At 44.6% G+C, this 12125-nt stretch overlaps 1 protein-coding gene across 1 annotated transcript in view; it reads left to right on the plus strand.

The window, feature by feature from the left end:
• The window catches only part of NEGR1 (neuronal growth regulator 1), a 2122935-nt gene that overhangs the window by 977213 nt on the left and 1133597 nt on the right, over nt 1–12125 (plus strand). The window lies entirely within an intron of this gene.

Genomic DNA, 12125 nt, shown 5'->3' on the forward strand with positions numbered 1-12125 from the left:
GTTTTATATTATGTATTACTAAAAACGATAAATGAAAGTGATTATTTTTTTCTGCAATTTACAGCAAGCAATTTCAAAATAAAATGGCTCACAATGAAGAGACCGTGGCAATTTCTTTTGAATTGTCCACTACATTGATTGAAATTGAGAGCACCAATAATGAAATATTGTCACAAGGAGGACATGACTTGTATGATTCCATTAGATTGATTGAAATGGACAGCACCAAGAATGAAATATTGTCACAAGGAGATGACTTGAATGATTCCACTACATTGATTGAAATTGAGAGCACCAATAATGAAATATTGTCACAAGGAGGAGATGGCTTGTATGATTCCATTAGATTGATTGAAATGGACAGCACCAATAATGAAATATTGTCACAAGGAGGAGATGACTTGAATGATTCCACTACATTGATTGAAATTGAGAGCACCAATAATGAAATATTGTCACGAGGAGATGACTTGAATGATTCCACTACATTGATTGAAATGGACAGCACCAATAATGAAATATTGTCAGAAGGAGGAGATGACTTGAATGATTTTTTTGATCAATCTCTTGATGGCGAATTTATCGAGTGTTTGGAGACCATAGAGTTACAAGAATCATCATTGCAGACTTTTAATGAGGAGATTCCAGATGAGATGATTGAAGAGGAAATTACTGATGAGGACATGTTACTAGTTGTTTCAAATTTAGAAAATTCTGAAGAATAAATTTATATTTAGAAATCAAAAATTGTTTGAGACATTATTTATTTTTATTTTTAATTAATGAGGTTGTAGCGAAGTGATTGTAGTATAAAATGAGACTTATAGTATAGAGTGCAACATTTTTATGTTACATGGTAAGTTTACTCATATTTACTTCCCTTCTGCCACTATATTATCTCCAATGTGTATTTGACATGTCTTCTTCATCTCCGGCCTCCTTTCTCTCAGTGTGTGTCTCCGATGCATCTTATCGCTGGTATTTTGTGTAATTACAGAAGAGAGTAAAATAAAATAGTTCGGAACGTGAAAAGGGGGCAAAGTAGAGTACTCCTCACCCCCTAGGCCTTTTTAGGCGGTCCCAAAAGGATCAGTTTCTGCTTTCCTGAGAGATTATGGTATGAGTTCCATATACCACAATAACTTGCATTACAACATGCAAGATATCTATCTCCTATTACCAACTTTTGGAGATATTCGCGCTAAGCGCGAATATCTCCAAAAAGTAACACCTGCCCTGAGCAGTTCTTAGCCATGTTATCCAATGGGAGGTGGATAACATGGCTAAGAGTATTAGCTCGGTAATGCATGAATATCGCTGAGTTTTTAGCGATATTCATGCATTGCGGCCGTTTATTATCGCATTTGCGATAAACCTTGATAATAGTAAGGTTTATCTTCGATAATTTCTGACGATGCTTAGTGGTAAAAAATTGGTTGGTAAGCATCGTTAGCGATAAATATCGCTTAACTTTGGTAATATGCCCCAACGTCTGTTAACGTTCGATTCGAAGGAAATGAGGAAGTGTTGAAAAACATTGTCTGCGCCATCTTGCCTTTTTTGAAATGCCACACTTTTGTCGTGCACGGCAGCCATTTTAGATGTCTTGACCAGACCCACTCTCTGCACGCTGTCGATTCGTAGCATGGCTCCTCACCCTCGTAAGCATCTCCCCCAGGCACTGGTCACCACCGCTCTCTGTCTTATGCATGGGCAATAAACCTTCCCCCATCTGCGCTGCTCTTCCCTGAGAATCACACTCTGTGCCCGCCCGACACCTCCCTTTCGCTCTATTCACTACCGCACCCTCTGACACTCCTCTTCCTTTGTGTCCGAATGTCCAGGCCGGTCCTAGGCTATCAGCTAGCCCTGCAGATGTAGTTTATGGCCCCAGCTGTAAAGAATCACCCCTCTTCAAAGGAGTTATAGTAGATCAAGGCCCACACCCGATGTGATCCGTCACAGCACACGCGTTCCTACTATCTGAAAACCATCCTGTATTGTGATTGGGGTGGGGACCGAGCCTGAAGCGGAAGATTCCAGGAATGACTCTTTGTACATCAAAGTTTTTACAATTATGTGTCACATTAAAAATATATAGCACTCCAACAAAGTAGTAGGAATATAAAACTTTAATAACATATAAATATATACAACAAAACAAAAACAGTAAAAACATTTAAACAACGAAGAGACCGTGGCAATTTCTTTTTAATTATCCAATAGATTTATTGAAATTGACAGCACCAATAATGAAATATTCTTGTCAGTAGCGGTCTGTTGTGCGAATAGTTCCAAGGCAGCAGAACGCGCTGAAATCTAGATGGCACGAAAGTGATGTCTAGTAAGTTGCCGCCCAGCAAAAAACGGCGTGGGGCGCAGCGGGGGTGAGTGAGTCCAGTAGGCACCACAGCTATTCTTACCGGCATTGCAGAATTACTGCTGGGGACAATGCCTGTGCTGTAGCAGGGTCACAGCAGAAACAAAAAGGATTCTGTTGAAGATGTTGTTGGTTTTCAATTTGAAAACAGTTCTGGTGTCAACTGCTATGCTAATGTAGTGGTTAATGTTTTGTTTTCTCTAGAAAATGTAAAAGAGGGGGAGGCAGTCCAAAGTTCCGTTAAAAGGGCAAAGGAAAGGATCGGTGGTTTGAACTATCAGTCAAAAAGGGGAGGGGGTGCAATAATTTTTCCTACCGGGTCACACTGTGCTTTCACCGGAAGTGAGGTCTGCAGGATTGTAGTAATTCAAAGTGAGGCTGGCGCCAGCATGGGAGCGCCGACGTCCCGCGGATACAGTTTCGTCACTCCACGGGCGATCATGGCAGTCATTCCCCATCGGGGGTCGGAGACTCCCGCGGCTCCTCTAGAATCTTCAAGGTCGTGGAGGACTACGGTGGTGGAGTCAACCAGTGACCGGGCCATTTCTTTATGTTGGGCCCGCTCTTGCCAGGTCGACCGCCATTTTGAGAGTTCGGCAGCTACCGGCGATCGCGGGGTCACATGAGCGGACGGGCTCCACCCTGCCGGGCGAGACGTTGCAGCATGGCCACAGTGGAAGAACCGTTATCTAGGTCGTTCCGAAACTGTGCAGCACTGTAGTTGTTAGGATGCCACCGCCTGGAGCGCTGAGGGTGCAGCTGGGAAGCCTCCACCTGGGGAGGCGGGAGAGGCCTGTTCGCACCGTCTCTCCCTCCCAGTGCACCCCACGGCGTCTCGCTTGAGATTTGTTATGGCCGGACCAGGCGATGAGGACGAGGGGGGGGTCGGAGGCATGTGCAAGACATCCCCCTCCAGTGTTGTCGCAGCCATTATAAAAGAAAGAAGTGTCCCGTCCGTCTTCGGGCCGGGCTTCCGGTGGATGTCGGCCGGACGCCCCTGGCTCTGGCCCCATGAACGGGTTTCTTGGTTTATCGGCTGCAGCCGGATCCCGTCGGCCTCGGCCCCCCGACCGTTGGTGGTCGGACCGGAAGAGCATGTGGCGGGACTACCTGCAACTCTCAAGGGCCACCGCGGCCGGACTGGGAGAGAGAGGGGAGGGTCGAGGAGACATTCCCCCCCCCCTGCAACTGTTCAGCGTTGTAAAGGCAATCCCCTGGCCGGGTCCCGCTGGTCTCGGCCTCTCCTCCGGCTACACCCTACGTTAGGATCTCCTGGCCGAGGCGTGGCAGCAGGACCTGCCTTATATGGGCTGCTCCCGGCTGGGCGTAGCCGGAACCCTGCCCCACCTTGGAAGTTTCCAGAGTGGGGGTGGATGTTCTACTGACTTGCATTTTCCCTAGTCTATCGATTTTTTTGGCGTGGCAGGCGGTGGGACAGCGAGGGGTGATTTGGTTTCTCTTACTGTTTTTCTGGTCTCTCACCACTGGCATATTTTAACGTTTTCTTGTTTCTAGGACATTAATAGGTTTTATCATTACGTTATGTTATCGTTTCTTTGTTCGTTGTTTAATAAAAGTTCATGTTCATCAGTGGCCTACTGATTTTCGTTTTCCTATTTTTTTCTTTCCAGGTTGTTTCATGGTAAAGTTTCTGTTAACAGGATACAGTGATCACTTCGTTATTATTGCATATGTCCTTTTCACTAGGGGTGCTCTCTGGTCGGGCCAGATGACGTATCTCTAGTAAATGGTCTGGGTGAAAAAGGTGCATCAATCAGTGGGGAGTAGATAGGCATGACAGATTACAACGGGGGAGAACGGTCCGCATTACGTACCCTTTCACTACTTGCAAAGATTTTCCTACGTTTATTTGCAAACAGGGAATACCTCCAAAAAGAACTAATTCCCAAACAGTCAATGTTCGGACAATCAATCAATCAATGAGGAATGAAATAGGTACGACGTGTTAAAGGCTTGCGTTACCTACCCTTCACTATCTGCAAAGGGAGATAGAATATTCCTATTCTTCCTCGTTTGCAGGTAGAGAAGATCGTTAAGAGAATTAACTTCGAACAATTCAATGCTCGATTGAAACAATCAACAAGGGGTACTGTGAACACAAATGAACGCCGCTTATATACATACGCATTGCTATTTTCAACAGGTTGTTCCTAATGTTTCTATTTTAGCGAGGTCAAAAGAGATCCCATTTGTGGCCTACTGATTTTGCTCGATTCCTTTTGTTTTTTTACACGATTTTTCGCTATCTGCAAAGACTAAACAGAGTATTGCGACTCTGTGCTTGTTTGTAAATAGAGAATGAACCAAAGAGAACAATCAATCAAATGGAGAGAGAAGCAGGCACGACGGATTACAAAGGGGGAAAGGGCTGCGTTAACTACCCTTCACTATCTGCAAAGAGAGAGTACTCCTAATAGAAATGAGGGGTGGGGGGCAGCAATCAAAGCAGATCAGTGTGCATAAACACGAAAAAAAAAATTCTTACCACGTACTTGACATTCGACAGCTTATGATATTTGCTATTAAAAAACCATTGAAATTCACTGAAAAAACCATAGGTTATAGACCATATATAGTTAGGAATTAGCATTTACAAAACCTTGAAAATTCACTGAAAAAACCATAGGTTATAGACCATATATAGTTAGGAATTAGCATTTAAAAAACCTTATTTTACTCACACAAAACCATTGAAATTCCATATATAGTTAGTTGCACTAACTATATATTGCGCACCCGCAATCCACTGCTGATGATGTCACATATTACATCATTCATGACATGGTCAGTGACATCACTGATGACATCACTGATGACATCTCAAATGACATCACTGATGACATCACTGATGACATCTCATTTGACATCAATGACCACATCACTGATGATATCATTCATGTGACAATACAATGCATCTCCTCACATTTTAATATAACCTCTGTTTCACCCAGTGTTAAAAACAGAGTATAATTTTTGAAACCATTGACACACCAATACTAGTAACTACATACGTACTCACTGATTCCTACGTCTACACACACATTCACTCATTCACCCATACAATCATTCATACATACAATCACTCATGTTTACAACACAATCATATGCACTCATACACCTATACAGACACTCACACTCTGCCACTCATCCATGGAGTTACTCACACACCTAGTCAGTCCTGTAAAGAATCAATCACACTTCCATTTTCTACTCTATACAGTTAAACATAGAGCACCTTACGTTTTCAACCATATACTAACACATACTTACTCTCTTATACAATCATTGATACAAGTACACATTGATCTGTACAGAGTCACACACCTCCCATCCAGCCACACACACACTCAGTCTCCCATGCAAATACTTGGGCAATCAATCAATAACCCATATAGTTACTCATATAGCTACTGATCAACACATGCAGCAGTTTACAGAACAACAGACATAATGATGCACAAATTAAGACAGTTTAGTCACTAACCCATGCACTCAGTGAGACACATTTAATCACTCACTCATACATTCAGTCATGCACCTACTAAATCCTTCGTCCAGACACTTATACATCCACTCATTCTTCAATATGTAAGACATATTTTAACTTTACAGAAACATAGTCACTGGATGTTGTCATCAGTGATGTCATCAGTGATGTCATTTGAGATGTCATCAGTGATGTCATCAGTGATGTCACTGACCATGTCATGAATGATGTAATATGTGACATCATCAGCAGTGGATTGCGGGTGCGCAATATATAGTTAGTGCAACTAACTATATATGGAATTTCAATGGTTTTGTGTGAGTAAAATAAGGTTTTTTAAATGCTAATTCCTAACTATATATGGTCTATAACCTATGGTTTTTTCAGTGAATTTTCAAGGTTTTGTAAATGCTAATTCCTAACTATATATGGTCTATAACCTATGGTTTTTTCAGTGAATATATATATATATATATATATATATATATATAGGGAAGATGACACCACAGTGCATGGGGCCCCGCGCTGGCACTGTTTGGCGCATGTTGGGGTACAAAGGAACTGGATGAATCTTGCAGCATCAACGGCCCGGAGGCCCACTGGGATTTTTTCACATGTTTTAATTTCACGACTTTTCACCGCACCCACTGGGGTAATACAGATCTGAACATCATTGCTACTACGAGTACCAGCATGCCAAGAGGGAACGCCCACTGGCTGGGAACCCATAAAGTTGCGTGCGATGACGTACTTGATGCAAATTGAAAAGCGGAGAACTGCCGTGTTTCTGACGAAGGAGCCAGGTGCGCTCTGAAACGCGTAAGGACTTTCACTGCACTCCGGAATGTAATGCTGTTTTTCCTAAATAAAAGGCTGCAGAGTCAAACCTTTGCGAAGCATCTTTCCAGTCAGGGCACCTTTGTTGTTGGATATATATATTCATATATATATATATATATATATATATATATATATATTACCTACTGGCGGTCGCCAGTAGGTATATATAGTTAGGATTTTTTCTCTATGGGATTTTTGAAAATTCTATGTCTAATAACTTTGGCGTTTGTGGACGGAATTGGCTGAAATTTTCAGGGAAATGGCACATTTTGTTTCTGAGCAGCCCCTGAAAATTTGGGGGGGGTTCGTCAAGGGGGGGCCGAGAAAAAAGGGGGGTCCCAAAACGTGTTTTTAACATTGAGTTTTCCATAGGGCGGTTGGCCTCACTTTTAGCCCGAATGGCTGAATGGATTTGCACGAAACTTGGCAAAATTGTAGGGACTGGTAGCCCGATGCGCCTTTTGTAGGTCTCAATGTAAATGCTCCAGTGGATTTTGAGAAATTAACGTTTAAAAAAAGATATATATCTGTAACAGCGGACCTGGCAGCGTCCCAGGACGCGTACTTTACGCGCAACGGAGCTTTGTGAAGCGAAGCTGATTGGTTCTCCGGCGTCTGTCAACATTCCAAACAGTCCGTAGCGGCCGCCATCTTGTCTCTCGGTAGGATCGAGAGACAAGAGGAGGCCAAAGCGAAGGGGCAAATGACCATAAGGGGGCATAGTACATTGTCGCTCACCCCCTAGGTTTGATGTGGAGGTTTTAAAAGGGCCCCGCGGGGCAAAAAAAAATAAAAATAATAATAATCGAACAGCTGAATGGATTTGCACGAAACTTGGCAAAATTGTAGGGACTGGTAGCCCGATGTGCCTTTGCTAGATCTCAATGTATGTGCTCCAGTGGATTTTGAGAAATTAACGTTCAAAAAAAGATATATATCTGTAACAGCGCACCGCTTCGCGTACTTTTCGCGTTACGGAGCTTTGCGAAGCGAAGCTGATTGGTTCTCCGGCGTCTGTCAACATTCCAAACAGTCCGTAGCGGCCGCCATCTTGTCTCTCGGTAGGATCGAGAGACAAGAGGAGGCCAAAGCGAAGGGGCAAATGACCATAAGGGGGCATAGTACATTGTCGCTCACCCCCTAGGTTTGATGTGGAGGTTTTAAAAGGGCCCCGCGGGGCAAAAAAAAATAAAAATAATAATAATCGAACAGCTGAATGGATTTGCACGAAACTTGGCAAAATTGTAGGGACTGGTAGCCCGATGTGCCTTTGCTAGATCTCAATGTATGTGCTCCAGTGGATTTTGAGAAATTAACGTTCAAAAAAAGATATATATCTGTAACAGCGCACCGCTTCGCGTACTTTTCGCGTTACGGAGCTTTGCGAAGCGAAGCTGATTGGCTCTCCGGTGTCTGTAAACATTCCAAACAGTCCGTAGCGGCCGCCATCTTGTCTCTCGGTAGGATCGAACAGCTGAATGGATTTGCACGAAACTTGGCAAAATTGTAGGGACTGGTAGCCCGATGTGCCTTTGCTAGGTCTCAATATATGTGCTTCAGTGCATTTTGAGAAATTAACGTTCAGAAACAAGATATATATCTGTAACAGCGCTCCGCTTCGCGGAGATAAAATTATATGTGTATTACCTAGCTGTTGCTAACACCAGTTAGCGACGGCTAGTAGAATATAGCGACCATCTTGGGCCCCACTTTGCATGTGAGTGATATTTATCACTAATGACATGCAAAGTGGGCATGCCAAGATGTTAGCGACTGGAAACAGTCGCTAACATCGCTATCTCCTATTATCAACTTTTGGAAATATTCGAGATAAGCGTGAATATCTCCAAAAGCTACCACCTGCCCTGAGCAGTTCTTAGCTATGTTATCCAATGGGAGGTGGATAACATGGCTAAGAGCATTAGCTCGGTAATGCATGAATATCGCTGAGTTTTCAGCGATATTAATGCATTGCGGTCGTTTTTTATCGTATTTCCGATAAACCTTGATAATAGCAAGGTTTATCTGCGATAATTTCTGACGGTAAAAAAATCGTTGCTAAGCATCGTTAGGGATAAATATCGCTTAACTTTGGTAATATGCCCCAACGTCTGTTAACGTTCGATTCGAAGGAAATCAGGAAGTGTCCGTTTTTGGTCCACTGTGTCAAAAGCCGCAATTCAGCTGAGTTGCGCCCACTCTTGCGGTGCAGCGATAGGCGGCTGTCACAGGACTCTCAAAATGGCGGCAGGCTGTTTCCTTTTTGGGCCTGGTCCACTGAAATGGCCCTGGGACACCTTGGAAATCGGACGCTTGTCTGCTAGGTCTTGGACCCCATTCTCGAAAGCGTCCCCTCCGCCTTGAGAATTCATCAAAAGTTTTGGGGGCTCCGACTCCTGCAGGCTTCTGGTGGGGAGCGGCTGCCATGATTGCTCGCGGAATGACCACGACTGAGCTACGAGATGGTGGTGCTCTCATGCTGACGCCAGCTTCAGTCTGAAACATCCAGAAACAAGGTGGGGCTTTCATCGTTTGGGAAAAAAAAACGTTTTCATCCAATTAAAAGTGTTGTTTTTAGGTCACATGATCAAGCCTTCCATCATTAGGAAACCAAAAGTAAAATGAACCAATGAAAAGTTTTATAAACAAGTCACATGACCTGTTATGCGGCATAGGGTGTAAAATGCGGAGAAAATACGTTGGCACGTGAGGCGGCGTCAGTAGCGGACCGATGTGCGAATAGGCCGAAGGCAACACAACGCGCCAAGATCCGGATGGCACCGAGGTGGTGTCCAGCAAGTTGCAGCACTGGTGTGGCCATCCTACAATGCTGAAAGTCGGCGTGGGGCGCCCCGTTGGCCTGTGAGTTTGCGTCAGTAGCGGACCGATGTGCGAATAGGCCGAAGGCAGCACAACGCGCCAAGATCCGGATGGCACCGAGGTGGTGTCTAGTAAGTTGCCGCACTGGTGTGGCCATCCAACAATGCTGAAAGTCGGCGTGGGGCGCCCCGTTGGCCTGTGAGTTTGCGTCAGTAGCGGACCGATGTGCGAATAGGCCGAAGGCAGCACAACGCGCCAAGATCCGGATGGCACCGAGGTGGTGTCTAGTAAGTTGCCGCACTGGTGTGGCCATCCTACAATGCTGAAAGTCGGCGTGGGGCGCCCCGTTGGACTGTGAGATGGCGTCAGTAGCGGACCGATGTGTGAATGGGGCCGAAGGCAGCGCAACAATATTTTCGGAATAGAAGACACCACTAGGCGCTGAGATTCCAAGATCCGGATGGCACCGAGGTGGTGTGTAGCAAGTTGCCGCACTGGTGTGGCCATCCTACAATGCTGAAAGTCGGCGTGGGGCGCCCCGTTGGCCTGTGAGTTTGCGTCAGTAGCGGACTGATGTGCGAATAGGCCGAAGGCAGCACAACGCGCCAAGATCCGGATGGCACCGAGGTGGTGTCTAGTAAGTTGTCGCACTTCTGTGGCCATCCTACAATGTTGAAAGACGGCGTGGGGCGCCCCGTTGGCCTGTGAGATGGCGTCAGTAGCGGACCGATGTGCGAATGGGGCCAAAGGGAGCGCAACAATATTTTCTGATTTGAAGACACCACAAGGCGCTGAGATGCCAAGATCCGGATGGCACCGAGGTGGTGTCTAGCAAGTTGTGGCACTGGTGTGGCCATCGTACAATGGTAAAAGTCGGCGTGGGGCGCCCTGTTGGCCTGTGAGATGGTGTCAGTAGCGGACTGATGTGTGAATGGGGCCAAAGGCAGCGCAACAATATTTTCTACAATATTTTCGGAGTAGAAGACACCACAAGGCGCTGAGATGCCAAGATCCGGATGGCACCGAGGTGATGTCTAAGTTGCGGACCGATGTGCGAATGGGTGTGTGAGTAACTCCATGGATGAGTGGCAGTGTGTGAGTGTCTGTATACACTGAGTGTATCTAAGGTTATATTAGAGTCTGAAGAGGTTTATCGTATTAGCACAAGAATGATGTCAAATGAGATGTCATCAGTGATCTCATCAGTGATGTCATTTGAGATGTCATCAGTGATGTCATCAGTGATGTCACTGACCATGTCATGAATGATGTAATATGTGACATGATCAGCAGTGGATTGCGGGTGCGCGATATATAGTTAGTGCAACTAACTATATATGGAATTTCAATGGTTTTGTGTGAGTAAAATAAGGTTTTTTAAATGCTAATTCCTAACTATATATGGTCTATAACCTATGGTTTTTTCAGTGAATTTTCAAGGTTTTGTAAATGCTAATTCCTAACTATATATGGTCTATAACCTATGGTTTTTTCAGTGAATATATATATATATATATATATAAATATATATATATTACCTACTGGCGGTCGCCAGTAGGTATATATAGTTAGGATTTTTTCTCTATGGGATTTTTGAAAATTCTATGTCTAATAACTTTGGCGTTTGTGGACGGAATTGGCTGAAATTTTCAGGAAAATGGAACATTTTGTTTCTGAGCAGCCCCTGAAAATTTGGGGGGGGGTTCGTCAAGGGGGGGCCGAGAAAAAAGGGGGGTCCCAAAACGCGTTTTTCCCATGTTAATTTCCATAGGGCGGTTGGACTCACTTTTAGCTCGAACGGCTGAATGGATTTGCACGAAACTTGGCAAAATTGTAGGGACTGGTAGCCCGATGTGCCTTTGCTAGGTCTCAATATATGTGCTCCAGTGGAGTTTGAGAAATTAACGTTCAAAAAAAGATATATATCTGTGACAGCGCTACGGGCAGAGCTCCGCTTCGCGTACTTTTCGCGTTACGGAGCTTTGCGAAGCGAAGCTGATTGGTTCTCCGGTGTCTGTAAACATTCCAAACAGTCCGTAGTGGCCGCCATCTTGTCTCTCGGTAGGATCGAGAGACAAGAGGAGGCCAAAGCGAAGGGGCAAATGACCATAAGGGGGCATAGTAGATCCTCCCTGACCCCCTAGGTTTGATGTGGAGGTTTTAAAAGGGCCCCGCGGGGCAAAAAAAAATAAAAAAAATAAAAATCGAACGGGTGAATGGATTTGCATGAAACTTGGCAAAATTGTAGGGACCGGTAGCCCGATGTGCCTTTGCTGGGTCTCAATATATGTGCTCCAGTGGATTTTGAGAAATTAACGTTCAAAAAAAGATATATATCTGTAACAGCGCTCCGCTTCGCGTAACGGAGGTTTGCGAAGCTGATTGGTCATTCTGTCACTGGGCTATAGTTGGGCTACATCTGGCTGATATTTGGGCTACATTTGTTTTTTTGTGTGTCTGGCGGCCATCTTTGGGCTACATTGGGCTACATTGGGCTTCATTGGGCTACATTGGGCTACATTTGGGCTCCAACATATATATAGGCCAATGTAGCCCAATATATATTTTTCAAAGTTA

This window comes from Lissotriton helveticus, chromosome 1_2, assembly GCF_964261635.1.
Source record: "Lissotriton helveticus chromosome 1_2, aLisHel1.1, whole genome shotgun sequence".
Lineage (NCBI taxonomy): Eukaryota > Metazoa > Chordata > Amphibia > Caudata > Salamandridae > Lissotriton > Lissotriton helveticus.